Below are 24894 nucleotides of genomic sequence, written 5' to 3'. Positions count from 1 at the left end.
GACGTTTGGCATGTTGGCCGCAGAGTGCTTCTCGGGCCGCGACCTGCAACCAGGCAGGTACCTCCCAGGTTCCCGGCCCAACGAAAGCCCCCAGACCCAAATGGAGAGGGGCTGCTTGGGGGCCCCCTAGGGCCCCTTCAGGCCAGCTAGGTCTTTGGGTCCTGGCTCCTTCGCTTTGGGAGCAGTCGCTGGACGTTTGGCATGTTGGCCGCAGAGTGCTTCTCGGGCCGCGACCTGCAACCGGGCAGGTACCTCCCAGGTTCCCGGCCCAACGAAAGCCCCCAGAGCCAAATGGAGAGGGGCTGCTTGGGGGCCCCCTGGGGCCCCTTCAGGCCAGCTAGGTCTTTGGGTCCTGGCTCCTTCGCTTTGGGAGCAGTCGCTGGACGTTTGGCATGTTGGCCGCAGAGTGCTTCTCGGGCCGCGACCTGCAACCGGGCAGGTACCTCCCAGGTTCCCGGCCCAACGAAAGCCCCCAGACCCAAATGGAGAGGGGCTGCTTGGGGGCCCCCTGGGGCCCCTTCAGGCCAGCTAGGTCTTTGGGTCCTGGCTCCTTCGCTTTGGGAGCAGTCGCTGGATGTTTGGCATGTTGGCCGCAGAGTGCTTCTCGGGCCGCGACCTGCAACCGGGCAGGTAGCTCCCAGGTTCCCGGCCCAACGAAAGCCCCCAGACCCAAATGGAGAGGGGCTGCTTGGGGGCCCCCTGGGGCCCCTTCAGGCCAGCTAGGTCTTTGGGTCCTGGCTCCTTCGCTTTGGGAGCAGTCGCTGGACGTTTGGCATGTTGGCCGCAGAGTGCTTCTCGGGCCGCGACCTGCAACCGGGCAGGTAGCTCCCAGGTTCCCGGCCCAACGAAAGCCCCCAGACCCAAATGGAGAGGGGCTGCTTGGGGGCCCCCTGGGGCCCCTTCAGGCCAGCTAGGTCTTTGGGTCCTGGCTCCTTCGCTTTGGGAGCAGTCGCTGGACGTTTGGCACGTTGGCCGCAGAGTGCTTCTCGGGCCGCGACCTGCAACCGGGCAGGTACCTCCCAGGTTCCCGGCCCAACGAAAGCCCCCAGACCCAAATGGAGAGGGGCTGCTTGGGGGCCCCCTGGGGCCCCTTCAGGCCAGCTAGGTCTTTGGGTCCTGGCTCCTTCGCTTTGGGAGCAGTCGCTGGACGTTTGGCATGTTGGCCGGAGAGTGCTTCTCGGGCCGCGACCTGCAACCGGGCAGGTACCTCCCAGGTTCCCGGCCCAACGAAAGCCCCCAGACCCAAATGGAGAGGGGCTGCTTGGGGGCCCCCTGGGGCCCCTTCAGGCCAGCTAGGTCTTTGGGTCCTGGCTCCTTCGCTTTGGGAGCAGTCGCTGGACGTTTGGCATGTTGGCCGCAGAGTGCTTCTCGGGCCGCGACCTGCAACCGGGCAGGTACCTCCCAGGTTCCCGGCCCAACGAAAGCCCCCAGACCCAAATGGAGAGGGGCTGCTTGGGGGCCCCCTGGGGCCCCTTCAGGCCAGCTAGGTCTTTGGGTCCTGGCTCCTTCGCTTTGGGAGCAGTCGCTGGACGTTTGGCATGTTGGCCGCAGAGTGCTTCTCGGGCCGCGACCTGCAACCAGGCAGGTACCTCCCAGGTTCCCGGCCCAACGAAAGCCCCCAGACCCAAATGGAGAGGGGCTGCTTGGGGGCCCCCTAGGGCCCCTTCAGGCCAGCTAGGTCTTTGGGTCCTGGCTCCTTCGCTTTGGGAGCAGTCGCTGGACGTTTGGCATGTTGGCCGCAGAGTGCTTCTCGGGCCGCGACCTGCAACCGGGCAGGTACCTCCCAGGTTCCCGGCCCAACGAAAGCCCCCAGACCCAAATGGAGAGGGGCTGCTTGGGGGCCCCCTGGGGCCCCTTCAGGCCAGCTAGGTCTTTGGGTCCTGGCTCCTTCGCTTTGGGAGCAGTCGCTGGACGTTTGGCATGTTGGCCGCAGAGTGCTTCTCGGGCCGCGACCTGCAACCGGGCAGGTACCTCCCAGGTTCCCGGCCCAACGAAAGCCCCCAGACCCAAATGGAGAGGGGCTGCTTGGGGGCCCCCTGGGGCCCCTTCAGGCCAGCTAGGTCTTTGGGTCCTGGCTCCTTCGCTTTGGGAGCAGTCGCTGGACGTTTGGCATGTTGGCCGCAGAGTGCTTCTCGGGCCGCGACCTGCAACCGGGCAGGTAGCTCCCAGGTTCCCGGCCCAACGAAAGCCCCCAGACCCAAATGGAGAGGGGCTGCTTGGGGGCCCCCTGGGGCCCCTTCAGGCAGCTAGGTCTTTGGGTCCTGGCTCCTTCGCTTTGGGAGCAGTCGCTGGACGTTTGGCATGTTGGCCGCAGAGTGCTTCTCGGGCCGCGACCTGCAACCGGGCAGGTACCTCCCAGGTTCCCGGCCCAACGAAAGCCCCCAGACCCAAATGGAGAGGGGCTGCTTGGGGGCCCCCTGGGGCCCCTTCAGGCCAGCTAGGTCTTTGGGTCCTGGCTCCTTCGCTTTGGGAGCAGTCGCTGGACGTTTGGCATGTTGGCCGCAGAGTGCTTCTCGGGCCGCGACCTGCAACCGGGCAGGTACCTCCCAGGTTCCCGGCCCAACGAAAGCCCCCAGACCCAAATGGAGAGGGGCTGCTTGGGGGCCCCCTGGGGCCCCTTCAGGCCAGCTAGGTCTTTGGGTCCTGGCTCCTTCGCTTTGGGAGCAGTCGCTGGACGTTTGGCATGTTGGCCGCAGAGTGCTTCTCGGGCCGCGACCTGCAACCGGGCAGGTACCTCCCAGGTTCCCGGCCCAACGAAAGCCCCCAGAGCCAAATGGAGAGGGGCTGCTTGGGGGCCCCCTGGGGCCCCTTCAGGCCAGCTAGGTCTTTGGGTCCTGGCTCCTTCGCTTTGGGAGCAGTCGCTGGACGTTTGGCATGTTGGCCGCAGAGTGCTTCTCGGGCCGCGACCTGCAACCGGGCAGGTACCTCCCAGGTTCCCGGCCCAACGAAAGCCCCCAGACCCAAATGGAGAGGGGCTGCTTGGGGGCCCCCTGGGGCCCCTTCAGGCCAGCTAGGTCTTTGGGTCCTGGCTCCTTCGCTTTGGGAGCAGTCGCTGGACGTTTGGCATGTTGGCCGGAGAGTGCTTCTCGGGCCGCGACCTGCAACCGGGCAGGTACCTCCCAGGTTCCCGGCCCAACGAAAGCCCCCAGACCCAAATGGAGAGGGGCTGCTTGGGGGCCCCCTGGGGCCCCTTCAGGCCAGCTAGGTCTTTGGGTCCTGGCTCCTTCGCTTTGGGAGCAGTCGCTGGACGTTTGGGCATGTTGGCCGGAGAGTGCTTCTCGGGCCGCGACCTGCAACCGGGCAGGTACCTCCCAGGTTCCCGGCCCAACGAAAGCCCCCAGACCCAAATGGAGAGGGGCTGCTTGGGGGCCCCCTGGGGCCCCTTCAGGCCAGCTAGGTCTTTGGGTCCTGGCTCCTTCGCTTTGGGAGCAGTCGCTGGACGTTTGGCATGTTGGCCGCAGAGTGCTTCTCGGGCCGCGACCTGCAACCGGGCAGGTACCTCCCAGGTTCCCGGCCCAACGAAAGCCCCCAGACCCAAATGGAGAGGGGCTGCTTGGGGGCCCCCTGGGGCCCCTTCAGGCCAGCTAGGTCTTTGGGTCCTGGCTCCTTCGCTTTGGGAGCAGTCGCTGGACGTTTGGCATGTTGGCCGGAGAGTGCTTCTCGGGCCGCGACCTGCAACCGGGCAGGTACCTCCCAGGTTCCCGGCCCAACGAAAGCCCCCAGACCCAAATGGAGAGGGGCTGCTTGGGGGCCCCCTGGGGCCCCTTCAGGCCAGCTAGGTCTTTGGGTCCTGGCTCCTTCGCTTTGGGAGCAGTCGCTGGACGTTTGGCACGTTGGCCGCAGAGTGCTTCTCGGGCCGCGACCTGCAACCGGGCAGGTACCTCCCAGGTTCCCGGCCCAACGAAAGCCCCCAGACCCAAATGGAGAGGGGCTGCTTGGGGGCCCCCTGGGGCCCCTTCAGGCCAGCTAGGTCTTTGGGTCCTGGCTCCTTCGCTTTGGGAGCAGTCGCTGGACGTTTGGCATGTTGGCCGCAGAGTGCTTCTCGGGCCGCGACCTGCAACCGGGCAGGTAGCTCCCAGGTTCCCGGCCCAACGAAAGCCCCCAGAGCCAAATGGAGAGGGGCTGCTTGGGGGCCCCCTGGGGCCCCTTCAGGCCAGCTAGGTCTTTGGGTCCTGGCTCCTTCGCTTTGGGAGCAGTCGCTGGACGTTTGGCACGTTGGCCGCAGAGTGCTTCTCGGGCCGCGACCTGCAACCGGGCAGGTACCTCCCAGGTTCCCGGCCCAACGAAAGCCCCCAGACCCAAATGGAGAGGGGCTGCTTGGGGGCCCCCTGGGGCCCCTTCAGGCCAGCTAGGTCTTTGGGTCCTGGCTCCTTCGCTTTGGGAGCAGTCGCTGGACGTTTGGCATGTTGGCCGGAGAGTGCTTCTCGGGCCGCGACCTGCAACCGGGCAGGTACCTCCCAGGTTCCCGGCCCAACGAAAGCCCCCAGACCCAAATGGAGAGGGGCTGCTTGGGGGCCCCCTGGGGCCCCTTCAGGCCAGCTAGGTCTTTGGGTCCTGGCTCCTTCGCTTTGGGAGCAGTCGCTGGACGTTTGGCATGTTGGCCGCAGAGTGCTTCTCGGGCCGCGACCTGCAACCGGGCAGGTACCTCCCAGGTTCCCGGCCCAACGAAAGCCCCCAGACCCAAATGGAGAGGGGCTGCTTGGGGGCCCCCTGGGGCCCCTTCAGGCCAGCTAGGTCTTTGGGTCCTGGCTCCTTCGCTTTGGGAGCAGTCGCTGGACGTTTGGGCATGTTGGCCGGAGAGTGCTTCTCGGGCCGCGACCTGCAACCGGGCAGGTACCTCCCAGGTTCCCGGCCCAACGAAAGCCCCCAGACCCAAATGGAGAGGGGCTGCTTGGGGGCCCCCTGGGGCCCCTTCAGGCCAGCTAGGTCTTTGGGTCCTGGCTCCTTCGCTTTGGAGCAGTCGCTGGACGTTTGGCATGTTGGCCGCAGAGTGCTTCTCGGGCCGCGACCTGCAACCGGGCAGGTACCTCCCAGGTTCCCGGCCCAACGAAAGCCCCCAGACCCAAATGGAGAGGGGCTGCTTGGGGGCCCCCTAGGGCCCCTTCAGGCCAGCTAGGTCTTTGGGTCCTGGCTCCTTCGCTTTGGGAGCAGTCGCTGGACGTTTGGCATGTTGGCCGCAGAGTGCTTCTCGGGCCGCGACCTGCAACCGGGCAGGTACCTCCCAGGTTCCCGGCCCAACGAAAGCCCCCAGACCCAAATGGAGAGGGGCTGCTTGGGGGCCCCCTGGGGCCCCTTCAGGCCAGCTAGGTCTTTGGGTCCTGGCTCCTTCGCTTTGGGAGCAGTCGCTGGACGTTTGGCATGTTGGCCGCAGAGTGCTTCTCGGGCCGCGACCTGCAACCGGGCAGGTACCTCCCAGGTTCCCGGCCCAACGAAAGCCCCCAGACCCAAATGGAGAGGGGCTGCTTGGGGGCCCCCTGGGGCCCCTTCAGGCCAGCTAGGTCTTTGGGTCCTGGCTCCTTCGCTTTGGGAGCAGTCGCTGGACGTTTGGCATGTTGGCCGCAGAGTGCTTCTCGGGCCGCGACCTGCAACCGGGCAGGTAGCTCCCAGGTTCCCGGCCCAACGAAAGCCCCCAGACCCAAATGGAGAGGGGCTGCTTGGGGGCCCCCTGGGGCCCCTTCAGGCCAGCTAGGTCTTTGGGTCCTGGCTCCTTCGCTTTGGGAGCAGTCGCTGGACGTTTGGCATGTTGGCCGCAGAGTGCTTCTCGGGCCGCGACCTGCAACCGGGCAGGTACCTCCCAGGTTCCCGGCCCAACGAAAGCCCCCAGACCCAAATGGAGAGGGGCTGCTTGGGGGCCCCCTGGGGCCCCTTCAGGCCAGCTAGGTCTTTGGGTCCTGGCTCCTTCGCTTTGGGAGCAGTCGCTGGACGTTTGGCATGTTGGCCGCAGAGTGCTTCTCGGGCCGCGACCTGCAACCGGGCAGGTACCTCCCAGGTTCCCGGCCCAACGAAAGCCCCCAGACCCAAATGGAGAGGGGCTGCTTGGGGGCCCCCTGGGGCCCCTTCAGGCCAGCTAGGTCTTTGGGTCCTGGCTCCTTCGCTTTGGGAGCAGTCGCTGGACGTTTGGCATGTTGGCCGCAGAGTGCTTCTCGGGCCGCGACCTGCAACCGGGCAGGTACCTCCCAGGTTCCCGGCCCAACGAAAGCCCCCAGACCCAAATGGAGAGGGGCTGCTTGGGGGCCCCCTGGGGCCCCTTCAGGCCAGCTAGGTCTTTGGGTCCTGGCTCCTTCGCTTTGGGAGCAGTCGCTGGACGTTTGGCATGTTGGCCGCAGAGTGCTTCTCGGGCCGCGACCTGCAACCGGGCAGGTACCTCCCAGGTTCCCGGCCCAACGAAAGCCCCCAGAGCCAAATGGAGAGGGGCTGCTTGGGGGCCCCCTGGGGCCCCTTCAGGCCAGCTAGGTCTTTGGGTCCTGGCTCCTTCGCTTTGGGAGCAGTCGCTGGACGTTTGGGCATGTTGGCCGGAGAGTGCTTCTCGGGCCGCGACCTGCAACCGGGCAGGTACCTCCCAGGTTCCCGGCCCAACGAAAGCCCCCAGACCCAAATGGAGAGGGGCTGCTTGGGGGCCCCCTGGGGCCCCTTCAGGCCAGCTAGGTCTTTGGGTCCTGGCTCCTTCGCTTTGGGAGCAGTCGCTGGACGTTTGGCATGTTGGCCGCAGAGTGCTTCTCGGGCCGCGACCTGCAACCGGGCAGGTACCTCCCAGGTTCCCGGCCCAACGAAAGCCCCCAGACCCAAATGGAGAGGGGCTGCTTGGGGGCCCCCTGGGGCCCCTTCAGGCCAGCTAGGTCTTTGGGTCCTGGCTCCTTCGCTTTGGGAGCAGTCGCTGGACGTTTGGCATGTTGGCCGCAGAGTGCTTCTCGGGCCGCGACCTGCAACCGGGCAGGTACCTCCCAGGTTCCCGGCCCAACGAAAGCCCCCAGACCCAAATGGAGAGGGGCTGCTTGGGGGCCCCCTGGGGCCCCTTCAGGCCAGCTAGGTCTTTGGGTCCTGGCTCCTTCGCTTTGGGAGCAGTCGCTGGACGTTTGGCATGTTGGCCGCAGAGTGCTTCTCGGGCCGCGACCTGCAACCGGGCAGGTACCTCCCAGGTTCCCGGCCCAACGAAAGCCCCCAGAGCCAAATGGAGAGGGGCTGCTTGGGGGCCCCCTGGGGCCCCTTCAGGCCAGCTAGGTCTTTGGGTCCTGGCTCCTTCGCTTTGGGAGCAGTCGCTGGACGTTTGGCATGTTGGCTGCTTCTCGGGCCGCGACCTGCAACCGGGCAGGTACCTCCCAGGTTCCCGGCCCAACGAAAGCCCCCAGACCCAAATGGAGAGGGGCTGCTTGGGGGCCCCCTGGGGCCCCTTCAGGCCAGCTAGGTCTTTGGGTCCTGGCTCCTTCGCTTTGGGAGCAGTCGCTGGACGTTTGGCATGTTGGCCGCAGAGTGCTTCTCGGGCCGCGACCTGCAACCGGGCAGGTACCTCCCAGGTTCCCGGCCCAACGAAAGCCCCCAGACCCAAATGGAGAGGGGCTGCTTGGGGGCCCCCTGGGGCCCCTTCAGGCCAGCTAGGTCTTTGGGTCCTGGCTCCTTCGCTTTGGGAGCAGTCGCTGGACGTTTGGGCATGTTGGCCGCAGAGTGCTTCTCGGGCCGCGACCTGCAACCGGGCAGGTACCTCCAGGTTCCCGGCCCAACGAAAGCCCCCAGACCCAAATGGAGAGGGGCTGCTTGGGGGCCCCCTGGGGCCCCTTCAGGCCAGCTAGGTCTTTGGGTCCTGGCTCCTTCGCTTTGGGAGCAGTCGCTGGACGTTTGGGCATGTTGGCCGCAGAGTGCTTCTCGGGCCGCGACCTGCAACCGGGCAGGTACCTCCCAGGTTCCCGGCCCAACGAAAGCCCCCAGACCCAAATGGAGAGGGGCTGCTTGGGGGCCCCCTGGGGCCCCTTCAGGCCAGCTAGGTCTTTGGGTCCTGGCTCCTTCGCTTTGGGAGCAGTCGCTGGACGTTTGGGCATGTTGGCCGCAGAGTGCTTCTCGGGCCGCGACCTGCAACCGGGCAGGTACCTCCCAGGTTCCCGGCCCAACGAAAGCCCCCAGACCCAAATGGAGAGGGGCTGCTTGGGGGCCCCCTGGGGCCCCTTCAGGCCAGCTAGGTCTTTGGGTCCTGGCTCCTTCGCTTTGGGAGCAGTCGCTGGACGTTTGGCATGTTGGCCGCAGAGTGCTTCTCGGGCCGCGACCTGCAACCGGGCAGGTACCTCCCAGGTTCCCGGCCCAACGAAAGCCCCCAGACCCAAATGGAGAGGGGCTGCTTGGGGGCCCCCTGGGGCCCCTTCAGGCCAGCTAGGTCTTTGGGTCCTGGCTCCTTCGCTTTGGGAGCAGTCGCTGGACGTTTGGGCATGTTGGCCGCAGAGTGCTTCTCGGGCCGCGACCTGCAACCGGGCAGGTACCTCCCAGGTTCCCGGCCCAACGAAAGCCCCCAGACCCAAATGGAGAGGGGCTGCTTGGGGGCCCCCTGGGGCCCCTTCAGGCCAGCTAGGTCTTTGGGTCCTGGCTCCTTCGCTTTGGGAGCAGTCGCTGGACGTTTGGCATGTTGGCCGCAGAGTGCTTCTCGGGCCGCGACCTGCAACCGGGCAGGTACCTCCCAGGTTCCCGGCCCAACGAAAGCCCCCAGACCCAAATGGAGAGGGGCTGCTTGGGGGCCCCCTGGGGCCCCTTCAGGCCAGCTAGGTCTTTGGGTCCTGGCTCCTTCGCTTTGGGAGCAGTCGCTGGACGTTTGGCATGTTGGCCGGAGAGTGCTTCTCGGGCCGCGACCTGCAACCGGGCAGGTACCTCCCAGGTTCCCGGCCCAACGAAAGCCCCCAGACCCAAATGGAGAGGGGCTGCTTGGGGGCCCCCTGGGGCCCCTTCAGGCCAGCTAGGTCTTTGGGTCCTGGCTCCTTCGCTTTGGGAGCAGTCGCTGGACGTTTGGCATGTTGGCCGGAGAGTGCTTCTCGGGCCGCGACCTGCAACCGGGCAGGTACCTCCCAGGTTCCCGGCCCAACGAAAGCCCCCAGACCCAAATGGAGAGGGGCTGCTTGGGGGCCCCCTGGGGCCCCTTCAGGCCAGCTAGGTCTTTGGGTCCTGGCTCCTTCGCTTTGGGAGCAGTCGCTGGACGTTTGGCATGTTGGCCGGAGAGTGCTTCTCGGGCCGCGACCTGCAACCGGGCAGGTACCTCCCAGGTTCCCGGCCCAACGAAAGCCCCCAGACCCAAATGGAGAGGGGCTGCTTGGGGGCCCCCTGGGGCCCCTTCAGGCCAGCTAGGTCTTTGGGTCCTGGCTCCTTCGCTTTGGGAGCAGTCGCTGGACGTTTGGCATGTTGGCCGCAGAGTGCTTCTCGGGCCGCGACCTGCAACCGGGCAGGTACCTCCCAGGTTCCCGGCCCAACGAAAGCCCCCAGACCCAAATGGAGAGGGGCTGCTTGGGGGCCCCCTGGGGCCCCTTCAGGCCAGCTAGGTCTTTGGGTCCTGGCTCCTTCGCTTTGGGAGCAGTCGCTGGACGTTTGGCATGTTGGCCGCAGAGTGCTTCTCGGGCCGCGACCTGCAACCGGGCAGGTACCTCCCAGGTTCCCGGCCCAACGAAAGCCCCCAGACCCAAATGGAGAGGGGCTGCTTGGGGGCCCCCTGGGGCCCCTTCAGGCCAGCTAGGTCTTTGGGTCCTGGCTCCTTCGCTTTGGGAGCAGTCGCTGGACGTTTGGCATGTTGGCCGCAGAGTGCTTCTCGGGCCGCGACCTGCAACCGGGCAGGTACCTCCCAGGTTCCCGGCCCAACGAAAGCCCCCAGACCCAAATGGAGAGGGGCTGCTTGGGGGCCCCCTGGGGCCCCTTCAGGCCAGCTAGGTCTTTGGGTCCTGGCTCCTTCGCTTTGGGAGCAGTCGCTGGACGTTTGGCATGTTGGCCGCAGAGTGCTTCTCGGGCCGCGACCTGCAACCGGGCAGGTACCTCCCAGGTTCCCGGCCCAACGAAAGCCCCCAGACCCAAATGGAGAGGGGCTGCTTGGGGGCCCCCTGGGGCCCCTTCAGGCCAGCTAGGTCTTTGGGTCCTGGCTCCTTCGCTTTGGGAGCAGTCGCTGGACGTTTGGCATGTTGGCCGGAGAGTGCTTCTCGGGCCGCGACCTGCAACCGGGCAGGTACCTCCCAGGTTCCCGGCCCAACGAAAGCCCCCAGACCCAAATGGAGAGGGGCTGCTTGGGGGCCCCCTGGGGCCCCTTCAGGCCAGCTAGGTCTTTGGGTCCTGGCTCCTTCGCTTTGGGAGCAGTCGCTGGACGTTTGGCATGTTGGCCGGAGAGTGCTTCTCGGGCCGCGACCTGCAACCGGGCAGGTACCTCCCAGGTTCCCGGCCCAACGAAAGCCCCCAGACCCAAATGGAGAGGGGCTGCTTGGGGGCCCCCTGGGGCCCCTTCAGGCCAGCTAGGTCTTTGGGTCCTGGCTCCTTCGCTTTGGGAGCAGTCGCTGGACGTTTGGCATGTTGGCCGGAGAGTGCTTCTCGGGCCGCGACCTGCAACCGGGCAGGTACCTCCCAGGTTCCCGGCCCAACGAAAGCCCCCAGACCCAAATGGAGAGGGGCTGCTTGGGGGCCCCCTGGGGCCCCTTCAGGCCAGCTAGGTCTTTGGGTCCTGGCTCCTTCGCTTTGGGAGCAGTCGCTGGACGTTTGGCATGTTGGCCGCAGAGTGCTTCTCGGGCCGCGACCTGCAACCGGGCAGGTACCTCCCAGGTTCCCGGCCCAACGAAAGCCCCCAGACCCAAATGGAGAGGGGCTGCTTGGGGGCCCCCTGGGGCCCCTTCAGGCCAGCTAGGTCTTTGGGTCCTGGCTCCTTCGCTTTGGGAGCAGTCGCTGGACGTTTGGCATGTTGGCCGCAGAGTGCTTCTCGGGCCGCGACCTGCAACCGGGCAGGTACCTCCCAGGTTCCCGGCCCAACGAAAGCCCCCAGACCCAAATGGAGAGGGGCTGCTTGGGGGCCCCCTGCGGCCCCTTCAGGCCAGCTAGGTCTTTGGGTCCTGGCTCCTTCGCTTTGGGAGCAGTCGCTGGACGTTTGGCATGTTGGCCGCAGAGTGCTTCTCGGGCCGCGACCTGCAACCGGGCAGGTACCTCCCAGGTTCCCGGCCCAACGAAAGCCCCCAGACCCAAATGGAGAGGGGCTGCTTGGGGGCCCCCTGGGGCCCCTTCAGGCCAGCTAGGTCTTTGGGTCCTGGCTCCTTCGCTTTGGGAGCAGTCGCTGGACGTTTGGCATGTTGGCCGCAGAGTGCTTCTCGGGCCGCGACCTGCAACCGGGCAGGTACCTCCCAGGTTCCCGGCCCAACGAAAGCCCCCAGACCCAAATGGAGAGGGGCTGCTTGGGGGCCCCCTGGGGCCCCTTCAGGCCAGCTAGGTCTTTGGGTCCTGGCTCCTTCGCTTTGGGAGCAGTCGCTGGACGTTTGGCATGTTGGCCGGAGAGTGCTTCTCGGGCCGCGACCTGCAACCGGGCAGGTACCTCCCAGGTTCCCGGCCCAACGAAAGCCCCCAGACCCAAATGGAGAGGGGCTGCTTGGGGGCCCCCTGGGGCCCCTTCAGGCCAGCTAGGTCTTTGGGTCCTGGCTCCTTCGCTTTGGGAGCAGTCGCTGGACGTTTGGCATGTTGGCCGCAGAGTGCTTCTCGGGCCGCGACCTGCAACCGGGCAGGTACCTCCCAGGTTCCCGGCCCAACGAAAGCCCCCAGACCCAAATGGAGAGGGGCTGCTTGGGGGCCCCCTGGGGCCCCTTCAGGCCAGCTAGGTCTTTGGGTCCTGGCTCCTTCGCTTTGGGAGCAGTCGCTGGACGTTTGGCATGTTGGCCGCAGAGTGCTTCTCGGGCCGCGACCTGCAACCGGGCAGGTACCTCCCAGGTTCCCGGCCCAACGAAAGCCCCCAGACCCAAATGGAGAGGGGCTGCTTGGGGGCCCCCTGGGGCCCCTTCAGGCCAGCTAGGTCTTTGGGTCCTGGCTCCTTCGCTTTGGGAGCAGTCGCTGGACGTTTGGCATGTTGGCCGCAGAGTGCTTCTCGGGCCGCGACCTGCAACCGGGCAGGTACCTCCCAGGTTCCCGGCCCAACGAAAGCCCCCAGACCCAAATGGAGAGGGGCTGCTTGGGGGCCCCCTGGGGCCCCTTCAGGCCAGCTAGGTCTTTGGGTCCTGGCTCCTTCGCTTTGGGAGCAGTCGCTGGACGTTTGGCATGTTGGCCGGAGAGTGCTTCTCGGGCCGCGACCTGCAACCGGGCAGGTACCTCCCAGGTTCCCGGCCCAACGAAAGCCCCCAGACCCAAATGGAGAGGGGCTGCTTGGGGGCCCCCTGGGGCCCCTTCAGGCCAGCTAGGTCTTTGGGTCCTGGCTCCTTCGCTTTGGGAGCAGTCGCTGGACGTTTGGCATGTTGGCCGGAGAGTGCTTCTCGGGCCGCGACCTGCAACCGGGCAGGTACCTCCCAGGTTCCCGGCCCAACGAAAGCCCCCAGACCCAAATGGAGAGGGGCTGCTTGGGGGCCCCCTGGGGCCCCTTCAGGCCAGCTAGGTCTTTGGGTCCTGGCTCCTTCGCTTTGGGAGCAGTCGCTGGACGTTTGGCATGTTGGCCGCAGAGTGCTTCTCGGGCCGCGACCTGCAACCGGGCAGGTACCTCCCAGGTTCCCGGCCCAACGAAAGCCCCCAGACCCAAATGGAGAGGGGCTGCTTGGGGGCCCCCTGGGGCCCCTTCAGGCCAGCTAGGTCTTTGGGTCCTGGCTCCTTCGCTTTGGGAGCAGTCGCTGGACGTTTGGCATGTTGGCCGCAGAGTGCTTCTCGGGCCGCGACCTGCAACCGGGCAGGTACCTCCCAGGTTCCCGGCCCAACGAAAGCCCCCAGACCCAAATGGAGAGGGGCTGCTTGGGGGCCCCCTGGGGCCCCTTCAGGCCAGCTAGGTCTTTGGGTCCTGGCTCCTTCGCTTTGGGAGCAGTCGCTGGACGTTTGGCATGTTGGCCGCAGAGTGCTTCTCGGGCCGCGACCTGCAACCGGGCAGGTACCTCCCAGGTTCCCGGCCCAACGAAAGCCCCCAGACCCAAATGGAGAGGGGCTGCTTGGGGGCCCCCTGGGGCCCCTTCAGGCCAGCTAGGTCTTTGGGTCCTGGCTCCTTCGCTTTGGGAGCAGTCGCTGGACGTTTGGCATGTTGGCCGCAGAGTGCTTCTCGGGCCGCGACCTGCAACCGGGCAGGTACCTCCCAGGTTCCCGGCCCAACGAAAGCCCCCAGACCCAAATGGAGAGGGGCTGCTTGGGGGCCCCCTGGGGCCCCTTCAGGCCAGCTAGGTCTTTGGGTCCTGGCTCCTTCGCTTTGGGAGCAGTCGCTGGACGTTTGGCATGTTGGCCGCAGAGTGCTTCTCGGGCCGCGACCTGCAACCGGGCAGGTACCTCCCAGGTTCCCGGCCCAACGAAAGCCCCCAGACCCAAATGGAGAGGGGCTGCTTGGGGGCCCCCTGGGGCCCCTTCAGGCCAGCTAGGTCTTTGGGTCCTGGCTCCTTCGCTTTGGGAGCAGTCGCTGGACGTTTGGCATGTTGGCCGCAGAGTGCTTCTCGGGCCGCGACCTGCAACCGGGCAGGTACCTCCCAGGTTCCCGGCCCAACGAAAGCCCCCAGACCCAAATGGAGAGGGGCTGCTTGGGGGCCCCCTGGGGCCCCTTCAGGCCAGCTAGGTCTTTGGGTCCTGGCTCCTTCGCTTTGGGAGCAGTCGCTGGACGTTTGGCATGTTGGCCGGAGAGTGCTTCTCGGGCCGCGACCTGCAACCGGGCAGGTACCTCCCAGGTTCCCGGCCCAACGAAAGCCCCCAGACCCAAATGGAGAGGGGCTGCTTGGGGGCCCCCTGGGGCCCCTTCAGGCCAGCTAGGTCTTTGGGTCCTGGCTCCTTCGCTTTGGGAGCAGTCGCTGGACGTTTGGCATGTTGGCCGGAGAGTGCTTCTCGGGCCGCGACCTGCAACCGGGCAGGTACCTCCCAGGTTCCCGGCCCAACGAAAGCCCCAGACCCAAATGGAGAGGGGCTGCTTGGGGGCCCCCTGGGGCCCCTTCAGGCCAGCTAGGTCTTTGGGTCCTGGCTCCTTCGCTTTGGGAGCAGTCGCTGGACGTTTGGCATGTTGGCCGGAGAGTGCTTCTCGGGCCGCGACCTGCAACCGGGCAGGTACCTCCCAGGTTCCCGGCCCAACGAAAGCCCCCAGACCCAAATGGAGAGGGGCTGCTTGGGGGCCCCCTGGGGCCCCTTCAGGCCAGCTAGGTCTTTGGGTCCTGGCTCCTTCGCTTTGGGAGCAGTCGCTGGACGTTTGGCATGTTGGCCGCAGAGTGCTTCTCGGGCCGCGACCTGCAACCGGGCAGGTACCTCCCAGGTTCCCGGCCCAACGAAAGCCCCCAGACCCAAATGGAGAGGGGCTGCTTGGGGGCCCCCTGGGGCCCCTTCAGGCCAGCTAGGTCTTTGGGTCCTGGCTCCTTCGCTTTGGGAGCAGTCGCTGGACGTTTGGCATGTTGGCCGCAGAGTGCTTCTCGGGCCGCGACCTGCAACCGGGCAGGTACCTCCCAGGTTCCCGGCCCAACGAAAGCCCCCAGACCCAAATGGAGAGGGGCTGCTTGGGGGCCCCCTGGGGCCCCTTCAGGCCAGCTAGGTCTTTGGGTCCTGGCTCCTTCGCTTTGGGAGCAGTCGCTGGACGTTTGGCATGTTGGCCGCAGAGTGCTTCTCGGGCCGCGACCTGCAACCGGGCAGGTACCTCCCAGGTTCCCGGCCCAACGAAAGCCCCCAGACCCAAATGGAGAGGGGCTGCTTGGGGGCCCCCTGGGGCCCCTTCAGGCCAGCTAGGTCTTTGGGTCCTGGCTCCTTCGCTTTGGGAGCAGTCGCTGGACGTTTGGCATGTTGGCCGCAGAGTGCTTCTCGGGCCGCGACCTGCAACCGGGCAGGTACCTCCCAGGTTCCCGGCCCAACGAAAGCCCCCAGACCCAAATGGAGAGGGGCTGCTTGGGGGCCCCCTGGGGCCCCTTCAGGCCAGCTAGGTCTTTGGGTCCTGGCTCCTTCGCTTTGGGAGCAGTCGCTGGACGTTTGGCATGTTGGCCGCAGAGTGCTTCTCGGGCCGCGACCTGCAACCGGGCAGGTACCTCCCAGGTTCCCGGCCCAACGAAAGCCCCCAGACCCAAATGGAGAGGGGCTGCTTGGGGGCCCCCTGGGGCCCCTTCAGGCCAGCTAGGTCTTTGGGTCCTGGCTCCTTCGCTTTGGGAGCAGTCGCTGGACGTTTGGCATGTTGGCCGCAGAGTGCTTCTCGGGCCGCGACCTGCAACCGGGCAGGTACCTCCCAGGTTCCCGGCCCAACGAAAGCCCCCAGACCCAAATGGAGAGGGGCTGCTTGGGGGCCCCCTGGGGCCCCTTCAGGCCAGCTAGGTCTTTGGGTCCTGGCTCCTTCGCTTTGGGAGCAGTCGCTGGACGTTTGGCATGTTGGCCGCAGAGTGCTTCTCGGGCCGCGACCTGCAACCGGGCAGGTACCTCCCAGGTTCCCGGCCCAACGAAAGCCCCCAGACCCAAATGGAGAGGGGCTGCTTGGGGGCCCCCTGGGGCCCCTTCAGGCCAGCGCTAGGTCTTTGGGTCCTGGCTCCTTCGCTTTGGGAGCAGTCGCTGGACGTTTTGCATGTTGGCCGCAGAGTGCTTCTCGGGCCGCGACCTGCAACCGGGCAGGTACCTCCCAGGTTCCCGGCCCAACGAAAGCCCCCAGACCCAAATGGAGAGGGGCTGCTTGGGGGCCCCCTGGGGCCCCTTCAGGCCAGCTAGGTCTTTGGGTCCTGGCTCCTTCGCTTTGGGAGCAGTCGCTGGACGTTTGGGCATGTTGGCCGCAGAGTGCTTCTCGGGCCGCGACCTGCAACCGGGCAGGTACCTCCCAGGTTCCCGGCCCAACGAAAGCCCCCAGACCCAAATGGAGAGGGGCTGCTTGGGGGCCCCCTGGGGCCCCTTCAGGCCAGCTAGGTCTTTGGGTCCTGGCTCCTTCGCTTTGGGAGCAGTCGCTGGACGTTTGGCATGTTGGCCGGAGAGTGCTTCTCGGGCCGCGACCTGCAACCGGGCAGGTACCTCCCAGGTTCCCGGCCCTACGAAAGCCCCCAGACCCAAATGGAGAGGGGCTGCTTGGGGGCCCCCTGGGGCCCCTTCAGGCCAGCTAGGTCTTTGGGTCCTGGCTCCTTCGCTTTGGGAGCAGTCGCTGAACGTTTGGCATGTTGGCCGCAGAGTGCTTCTCGGGCCGCGACCTGCAACCGGGCAGGTACCTCCCAGGTTCCCGGCCCAACGAAAGCCCCCAGACCCAAATGGAGAGGGGCTGCTTGGGCGCCCCCTGGGGCCCCTTCAGGCCAGCTAGGTCTTTGGGTCCTGGCTCCTTCGCTTTGGGAGCAGTCGCTGGACGTTTGGCATGTTGGCCGCAGAGTGCTTCTCGGGCCGCGACCTGCAACCGGGCAGGTACCTCCCAGGTTCCCGGCCCAACGAAAGCCCCCAGACCCAAATGGAGAGGGGCTGCTTGGGGGCCCCCTGGGGCCCCTTCAGGCCAGCTAGGTCTTTGGGTCCTGGCTCCTTCGCTTTGGGAGCAGTCGCTGGACGTTTGGCATGTTGGCCGCAGAGTGCTTCTCGGGCCGCGACCTGCAACCGGGCAGGTAGCTCCCAGGTTCCCGGCCCAACGAAAGCCCCCAGACCCAAATGGAGAGGGCTGCTTGGGGGCCCCCTGGGGCCCCTTCAGGCCAGCTAGGTCTTTGGGTCCTGGCTCCTTCGCTTTGGGAGCAGTCGCTGGACGTTTGGCATGTTGGCCGCAGAGTGCTTCTCGGGCCGCGACCTGCAACCGGGCAGGTACCTCCCAGGTTCCCGGCCCAACGAAAGCCCCCAGACCCAAATGGAGAGGGGCTGCTTGGGGGCCCCCTGGGGCCCCTTCAGGCCAGCTAGGTCTTTGGGTCCTGGCTCCTTCGCTTTGGGAGCAGTCGCTGGACGTTTGGCATGTTGGCTGGAGAGTGCTTCTCGGGCCGCGACCTGCAACCGGGCAGGTACCTCCCAGGTTCCCGGCCCAACGAAAGCCCCCAGACCCAAATGGAGAGGGGCTGCTTGGGGGCCCCCTGGGGCCCCTTCAGGCCAGCTAGGTCTTTGGGTCCTGGCTCCTTCGCTTTGGGAGCAGTCGCTGGACGTTTGGCATGTTGGCCGGAGAGTGCTTCTCGGGCCGCGACCTGCAACCGGGCAGGTACCTCCCAGGTTCCCGGCCCAACGAAAGCTCCCAGACCCAAATGGAGAGGGGCTGCTTGGGGGCCCCCTGGGGCCCCTTCAGGCCAGCTAGGTCTTTGGGTCCTGGCTCCTTCGCTTTGGGAGCAGTCGCTGGACGTTTGGCATGTTGGCCGGAGAGTGCTTCTCGGGCCGCGACCTGCAACCGGGCAGGTACCTCCCAGGTTCCCGGCCCAACGAAAGCCCCCAGACCCAAATGGAGAGGGGCTGCTTGGGGGCCCCCTGGGGCCCCTTCAGGCCAGCTAGGTCTTTGGGTCCTGGCTCCTTCGCTTTGGGAGCAGTCGCTGGACGTTTGGCATGTTGGCCGCAGAGTGCTTCTCGGGCCGCGACCTGCAACCGGGCAGGTACCTCCCAGGTTCCCGGCCCAACGAAAGCCCCCAGACCCAAATGGAGAGGGGCTGCTTGGGGGCCCCCTGGGGCCCCTTCAGGCCAGCTAGGTCTTTGGGTCCTGGCTCCTTCGCTTTGGGAGCAGTCGCTGGACGTTTGGCATGTTGGCCGCAGAGTGCTTCTCGGGCCGCGACCTGCAACCGGGCAGGTACCTCCCAGGTTCCCGGCCCAACGAAAGCCCCCAGACCCAAATGGAGAGGGGCTGCTTGGGGGCCCCCTGGGGCCCCTTCAGGCCAGCTAGGTCTTTGGGTCCTGGCTCCTTCGCTTTGGGAGCAGTCGCTGGACGTTTGGCATGTTGGCCGCAGAGTGCTTCTCGGGCCGCGACCTGCAACCGGGCAGGTACCTCCCAGGTTCCCGGCCCAACGAAAGCTCCCAGACCCAAATGGAGAGGGGCTGCTTGGGGGCCCCCTGGGGCCCCTTCAGGCCAGCTAGGTCTTTGGGTCCTGGCTCCTTCGCTTTGGGAGCAGTCGCTGGACGTTTGGCATGTTGGCCGCAGAGTGCTTCTCGGGCCGCGACCTGCAACCGGGCAGGTACCTCCCAGGTTCCCGGCCCAACGAAAGCCCCCAGACCCAAATGGAGAGGGGCTGCTTGGGGGCCCCCTGGGGCCCCTTCAGGCCAGCTAGGTCTTTGGGTCCTGGCTCCTTCGCTTTGGGAGCAGTCGCTGGACGTTTGGCATGTTGGCCGCAGAGTGCTTCTCGGGCCGCGACCTGCAACCGGGCAGGTACCTCCCAGGTTCCCGGCCCAACGAAAGCCCCCAGACCCAAATGGAGAGGGGCTGCTTGGGGGCCCCCTGGGGCCCCTTCAGGCCAGCTAGGTCTTTGGGTCCTGGCTCCTTCGCTTTGGGAGCAGTCGCTGGACGTTTGGCATGTTGGCCGCAGAGTGCTTCTCGGGCCGCGACCTGCAACCGGGCAGGTACCTCCCAGGTTCCCGGCCCAACGAAAGCCCCCAGACCCAAATGGAGAGGGGCTGCTTGGGGGCCCCCTGGGGCCCCTTCAGGCCAGCTAGGTCTTTGGGTCCTGGCTCCTTCGCTTTGGGAGCAGTCGCTGGACGTTTGGCATGTTGGCCGGAGAGTGCTTCTAGGGCCGCGACCTGCAACCGGGCAGGTACCTCCCAGGTTCCCGGCCCAACGAAAGCCCCCAGACCCAAATGGAGAGGGGCTGCTTGGGGGCCCCCTGGGGCCCCTTCAGGCCAGCTAGGTCTTTGGGTCCTGGCTCCTTCGCTTTGGGAGCAGTCGCTGGACGTTTGGCATGTTGGCCGCAGAGTGCTTCTCGGGCCGCGACCTGCAACCGGGCAGGTACCTCCCAGGTTCCCGGCCCAACGAAAGCCCCCAGACCCAAATGGAGAGGGGCTGCTTGGGGGCCCCCTGGGGCCCCTTCAGGCCAGCTAGGTCTTTGGGTCCTGGCTCCTTCGCTTTGGGAGCAGTCGCTGGACGTTTGGCATGTTGGCCGCAGAGTGCTTCTCGGGCCGCGACCTGCAACCGGGCAGGTACCTCCCAGGTTCCCGGCCCAACGAAAGCCCCCAGACCCAAATGGAGAGGGGCTGCTTGGGGGCCCCCTGGGGCCCCTTCAGGCCAGCTAGGTCTTTGGGTCCTGGCTCCTTCGCTTTGGGAGCAGTCGCTGGACGTTTGGCATGTTGGCCGCAGAGTGCTTCTCGGGCCGCGACCTGCAACCGGGCAGGTACCTCCCAGGTTCCCGGCCCAACGAAAGCTCCCAGACCCAAATGGAGAGGGGCTGCTTGGGGGCCCCCTGGGGCCCCTTCAGGCCAGCTAGGTCTTTGGGTCCTGGCTCCTTCGCTTTGGGAGCAGTCGCTGGACGTTTGGGCATGTTGGCCGCAGAGTGCTTCTCGGGCCGCGACCTGCAACCGGGCAGGTACCTCCCAGGTTCCCGGCCCAACGAAAGCCCCCAGACCCAAATGGAGAGGGGCTGCTTGGGGGCCCCCTGGGGCCCCTTCAGGCCAGCTAGGTCTTTGGGTCCTGGCTCCTTCGCTTTGGGGGCAGTCGCTGGACGTTTGGCATGTTGGCCGGAGAGTGCTTCTCGGGCCGCGACCTGCAACCGGGCAGGTACCTCCCAGGTTCCCGGCCCAACGAAAGCCCCCAGACCCAACTGGAGAGGGGCTGCTTGGGGGCCCCCTGGGGCCCCTTCAGGCCAGCTAGGTCTTTGGGTCCTGGCTCCTTCGCTTTGGGAGCAGTCGCTGGACGTTTGGCATGTTGGCCGGAGAGTGCTTCTCGGGCCGCGACCTGCAACCGGGCAGGTACCTCCCAGGTTCCCGGCCCAACGAAAGCCCCCAGACCCAAATGGAGAGGGGCTGCTTGGGGGCCCCCTGGGGCCCCTTCAGGCCAGCTAGGTCTTTGGGTCCTGGCTCCTTCGCTTTGGGAGCAGTCGCTGGACGTTTGGCATGTTGGCCGCAGAGTGCTTCTCGGGCCGCGACCTGCAACCGGGCAGGTACCTCCCAGGTTCCCGGCCCAACGAAAGCCCCCAGACCCAAATGGAGAGGGGCTGCTTGGGGGCCCCCTGGGGCCCCTTCAGGCCAGCTAGGTCTTTGGGTCCTGGCTCCTTCGCTTTGGGAGCAGTCGCTGAACGTTTGGCATGTTGGCCGCAGAGTGCTTCTCGGGCCGCGACCTGCAACCGGGCAGGTACCTCCCAGGTTCCCGGCCCAACGAAAGCCCCCAGACCCAAATGGAGAGGGGCTGCTTGGGGGCCCCCTGGGGCCCCTTCAGGCCAGCTAGGTCTTTGGGTCCTGGCTCCTTCGCTTTGGGAGCAGTCGCTGGACGTTTGGGCATGTTGGCCGCAGAGTGCTTCTCGGGCCGCGACCTGCAACCGGGCAGGTACCTCCCAGGTTCCCGGCCCAACGAAAGCCCCCAGACCCAAATGGAGAGGGGCTGCTTGGGGGCCCCCTGGGGCCCCTTCAGGCCAGCTAGGTCTTTGGGTCCTGGCTCCTTCGCTTTGGGAGCAGTCGCTGGACGTTTGGCATGTTGGCCGGAGAGTGCTTCTCGGGCCGCGACCTGCAACCGGGCAGGTACCTCCCAGGTTCCCGGCCCAACGAAAGCCCCCAGACCCAAATGGAGAGGGGCTGCTTGGGGGCCCCCTGGGGCCCCTTCAGGCCAGCTAGGTCTTTGGGTCCTGGCTCCTTCGCTTTGGGAGCAGTCGCTGGACGTTTGGCATGTTGGCCGCAGAGTGCTTCTCGGGCCGCGACCTGCAACCGGGCAGGTACCTCCCAGGTTCCCGGCCCAACGAAAGCCCCCAGACCCAAATGGAGAGGGGCTGCTTGGGGGCCCCCTGGGGCCCCTTCAGGCCAGCTAGGTCTTTGGGTCCTGGCTCCTTCGCTTTGGGAGCAGTCGCTGAACGTTTGGCATGTTGGCCGCAGAGTGCTTCTCGGGCCGCGACCTGCAACCGGGCAGGTACCTCCCAGGTTCCCGGCCCAACGAAAGCCCCCAGACCCAAATGGAGAGGGGCTGCTTGGGGGCCCCCTGGGGCCCCTTCAGGCCAGCTAGGTCTTTGGGTCCTGGCTCCTTCGCTTTGGGAGCAGTCGCTGGACGTTTGGCATGTTGGCCGCAGAGTGCTTCTCGGGCCGCGACCTGCAACCGGGCAGGTACCTCCCAGGTTCCCGGCCCAACGAAAGCCCCCAGACCCAAATGGAGAGGGGCTGCTTGGGGGCCCCCTGGGGCCCCTTCAGGCCAGCTAGGTCTTTGGGTCCTGGCTCCTTCGCTTTGGGAGCAGTCGCTGGACGTTTGGCATGTTGGCCGCAGAGTGCTTCTCGGGCCGCGACCTGCAACCGGGCAGGTACCTCCCAGGTTCCCGGCCCAACGAAAGCCCCCAGACCCAAATGGAGAGGGGCTGCTTGGGGGCCCCCTGGGGCCCCTTCAGGCCAGCTAGGTCTTTGGGTCCTGGCTCCTTCGCTTTGGGAGCAGTCGCTGGACGTTTGGCATGTTGGCCGCAGAGTGCTTCTCGGGCCGCGACCTGCAACCGGGCAGGTACCTCCCAGGTTCCCGGCCCAACGAAAGCCCCCAGACCCAAATGGAGAGGGGCTGCTTGGGGGCCCCCTGGGGCCCCTTCAGGCCAGCTAGGTCTTTGGGTCCTGGCTCCTTCGCTTTGGGAGCAGTCGCTGGACGTTTGGCATGTTGGCCGCAGAGTGCTTCTCGGGCCGCGACCTGCAACCGGGCAGGTACCTCCCAGGTTCCCGGCCCAACGAAAGCCCCCAGACCCAAATGGAGAGGGGCTGCTTGGGGGCCCCCTGGGGCCCCTTCAGGCCAGCTAGGTCTTTGGGTCCTGGCTCCTTCGCTTTGGGAGCAGTCGCTGGACGTTTGGCATGTTGGCCGCAGAGTGCTTCTCGGGCCGCGACCTGCAACCGGGCAGGTACCTCCCAGGTTCCCGGCCCAACGAAAGCCCCCAGACCCAAATGGAGAGGGGCTGCTTGGGGGCCCCCTGGGGCCCCTTCAGGCCAGCTAGGTCTTTGGGTCCTGGCTCCTTCGCTTTGGGAGCAGTCGCTGGACGTTTGGCATGTTGGCCGCAGAGTGCTTCTCGGGCCGCGACCTGCAACCGGGCAGGTACCTCCCAGGTTCCCGGCCCAACGAAAGCCCCCAGACCCAAATGGAGAGGGGCTGCTTGGGGGCCCCCTGGGGCCCCTTCAGGCCAGCTAGGTCTTTGGGTCCTGGCTCCTTCGCTTTGGGAGCAGTCGCTGGACGTTTGGCATGTTGGCCGCAGAGTGCTTCTCGGGCCGCGACCTGCAACCGGGCAGGTACCTCCCAGGTTCCCGGCCCAACGAAAGCCCCCAGACCCAAATGGAGAGGGGCTGCTTGGGGGCCCCCTGGGGCCCCTTCAGGCCAGCTAGGTCTTTGGGTCCTGGCTCCTTCGCTTTGGGAGCAGTCGCTGGACGTTTGGCATGTTGGCCGCAGAGTGCTTCTCGGGCCGCGACCTGCAACCGGGCAGGTACCTCCCAGGTTCCCGGCCCAACGAAAGCCCCCAGACCCAAATGGAGAGGGGCTGCTTGGGGGCCCCCTGGGGCCCCTTCAGGCCAGCTAGGTCTTTGGGTCCTGGCTCCTTCGCTTTGGGAGCAGTCGCTGGACGTTTGGCATGTTGGCCGCAGAGTGCTTCTCGGGCCGCGACCTGCAACCGGGCAGGTACCTCCCAGGTTCCCGGCCCAACGAAAGCCCCCAGACCCAAATGGAGAGGGGCTGCTTGGGGGCCCCCTGGGGCCCCTTCAGGCCAGCTAGGTCTTTGGGTCCTGGCTCCTTCGCTTTGGGAGCAGTCGCTGGACGTTTGGCATGTTGGCCGCAGAGTGCTTCTCGGGCCGCGACCTGCAACCGGGCAGGTACCTCCCAGGTTCCCGGCCCAACGAAAGCCCCCAGACCCAAATGGAGAGGGGCTGCTTGGGGGCCCCCTGGGGCCCCTTCAGGCCAGCTAGGTCTTTGGGTCCTGGCTCCTTCGCTTTGGGAGCAGTCGCTGGACGTTTGGCATGTTGGCCGGAGAGTGCTTCTCGGGCCGCGACCTGCAACCGGGCAGGTAGCCTCCCAGGTTCCCGGCCCAACGAAAGCCCCCAGACCCAAATGGAGAGGGGCTGCTTGGGGGCCCCCTGGGGCCCCTTCAGGCCAGCTAGGTCTTTGGGTCCTGGCTCCTTCGCTTTGGGAGCAGTCGCTGGACGTTTGGCATGTTGGCCGCAGAGTGCTTCTCGGGCCGCGACCTGCAACCGGGCAGGTAGCTCCAGGTTCCCGGCCCAACGAAAGCCCCCAGACCCAAATGGAGAGGGGCTGCTTGGGGGCCCCCTGGGGCCCCTTCAGGCCAGCTAGGTCTTTGGGTCCTGGCTCCTTCGCTTTGGGAGCAGTCGCTGGACGTTTGGCATGTTGGCCGGAGAGTGCTTCTCGGGCCGCGACCTGCAACCGGGCAGGTACCTCCCAGGTTCCCGGCCCAACGAAAGCCCCCAGACCCAAATGGAGAGGGGCTGCTTGGGGGCCCCCTGGGGCCCCTTCAGGCCAGCTAGGTCTTTGGGTCCTGGCTCCTTCGCTTTGGGAGCAGTCGCTGGACGTTTGGCATGTTGGCCGGAGAGTGCTTCTCGGGCCGCGACCTGCAACCGGGCAGGTACCTCCCAGGTTCCCGGCCCAACGAAAGCCCCCAGACCCAAATGGAGAGGGGCTGCTTGGGGGCCCCCTGGGGCCCCTTCAGGCCAGCTAGGTCTTTGGGTCCTGGCTCCTTCGCTTTGGGAGCAGTCGCTGGACGTTTGGCATGTTGGCCGGAGAGTGCTTCTCGGGCCGCGACCTGCAACCGGGCAGGTACCTCCCAGGTTCCCGGCCCAACGAAAGCCCCCAGACCCAAATGGAGAGGGGCTGCTTGGGGGCCCCCTGGGGCCCCTTCAGGCCAGCTAGGTCTTTGGGTCCTGGCTCCTTCGCTTTGGGAGCAGTCGCTGGACGTTTGGCATGTTGGCCGGAGAGTGCTTCTCGGGCCGCGACCTGCAACCGGGCAGGTACCTCCCAGGTTCCCGGCCCAACGAAAGCCCCCAGACCCAAATGGAGAGGGGCTGCTTGGGGGCCCCCTGGGGCCCCTTCAGGCCAGCTAGGTCTTTGGGTCCTGGCTCCTTCGCTTTGGGAGCAGTCGCTGGACGTTTGGCATGTTGGCCGGAGAGTGCTTCTCGGGCCGCGACCTGCAACCGGGCAGGTACCTCCCAGGTTCCCGGCCCAACGAAAGCCCCCAGACCCAAATGGAGAGGGGCTGCTTGGGGGCCCCCTGGGGCCCCTTCAGGCCAGCTAGGTCTTTGGGTCCTGGCTCCTTCGCTTTGGGAGCAGTCGCTGGACGTTTGGCATGTTGGCCGGAGAGTGCTTCTCGGGCCGCGACCTGCAACCGGGCAGGTACCTCCCAGGTTCCCGGCCCAACGAAAGCCCCCAGACCCAAATGGAGAGGGGCTGCTTGGGGGCCCCCTGGGGCCCCTTCAGGCCAGCTAGGTCTTTGGGTCCTGGCTCCTTCGCTTTGGGAGCAGTCGCTGGACGTTTGGCATGTTGGCCGCAGAGTGCTTCTCGGGCCGCGACCTGCAACCGGGCAGGTACCTCCCAGGTTCCCGGCCCAACGAAAGCCCCCAGACCCAAATGGAGAGGGGCTGCTTGGGGGCCCCCTGGGGCCCCTTCAGGCCAGCTAGGTCTTTGGGTCCTGGCTCCTTCGCTTTGGGAGCAGTCGCTGAACGTTTGGCATGTTGGCCGCAGAGTGCTTCTCGGGCCGCGACCTGCAACCGGGCAGGTACCTC

The sequence above is a fragment of the Gallinula chloropus genome (assembly GCF_964237585.1).
Source record: "Gallinula chloropus genome assembly, contig: HAP1_SCAFFOLD_338, whole genome shotgun sequence".
NCBI classification, from domain to species: Eukaryota; Metazoa; Chordata; class Aves; order Gruiformes; family Rallidae; genus Gallinula; species Gallinula chloropus.
This window is presented reverse-complemented; position numbering follows the sequence as displayed.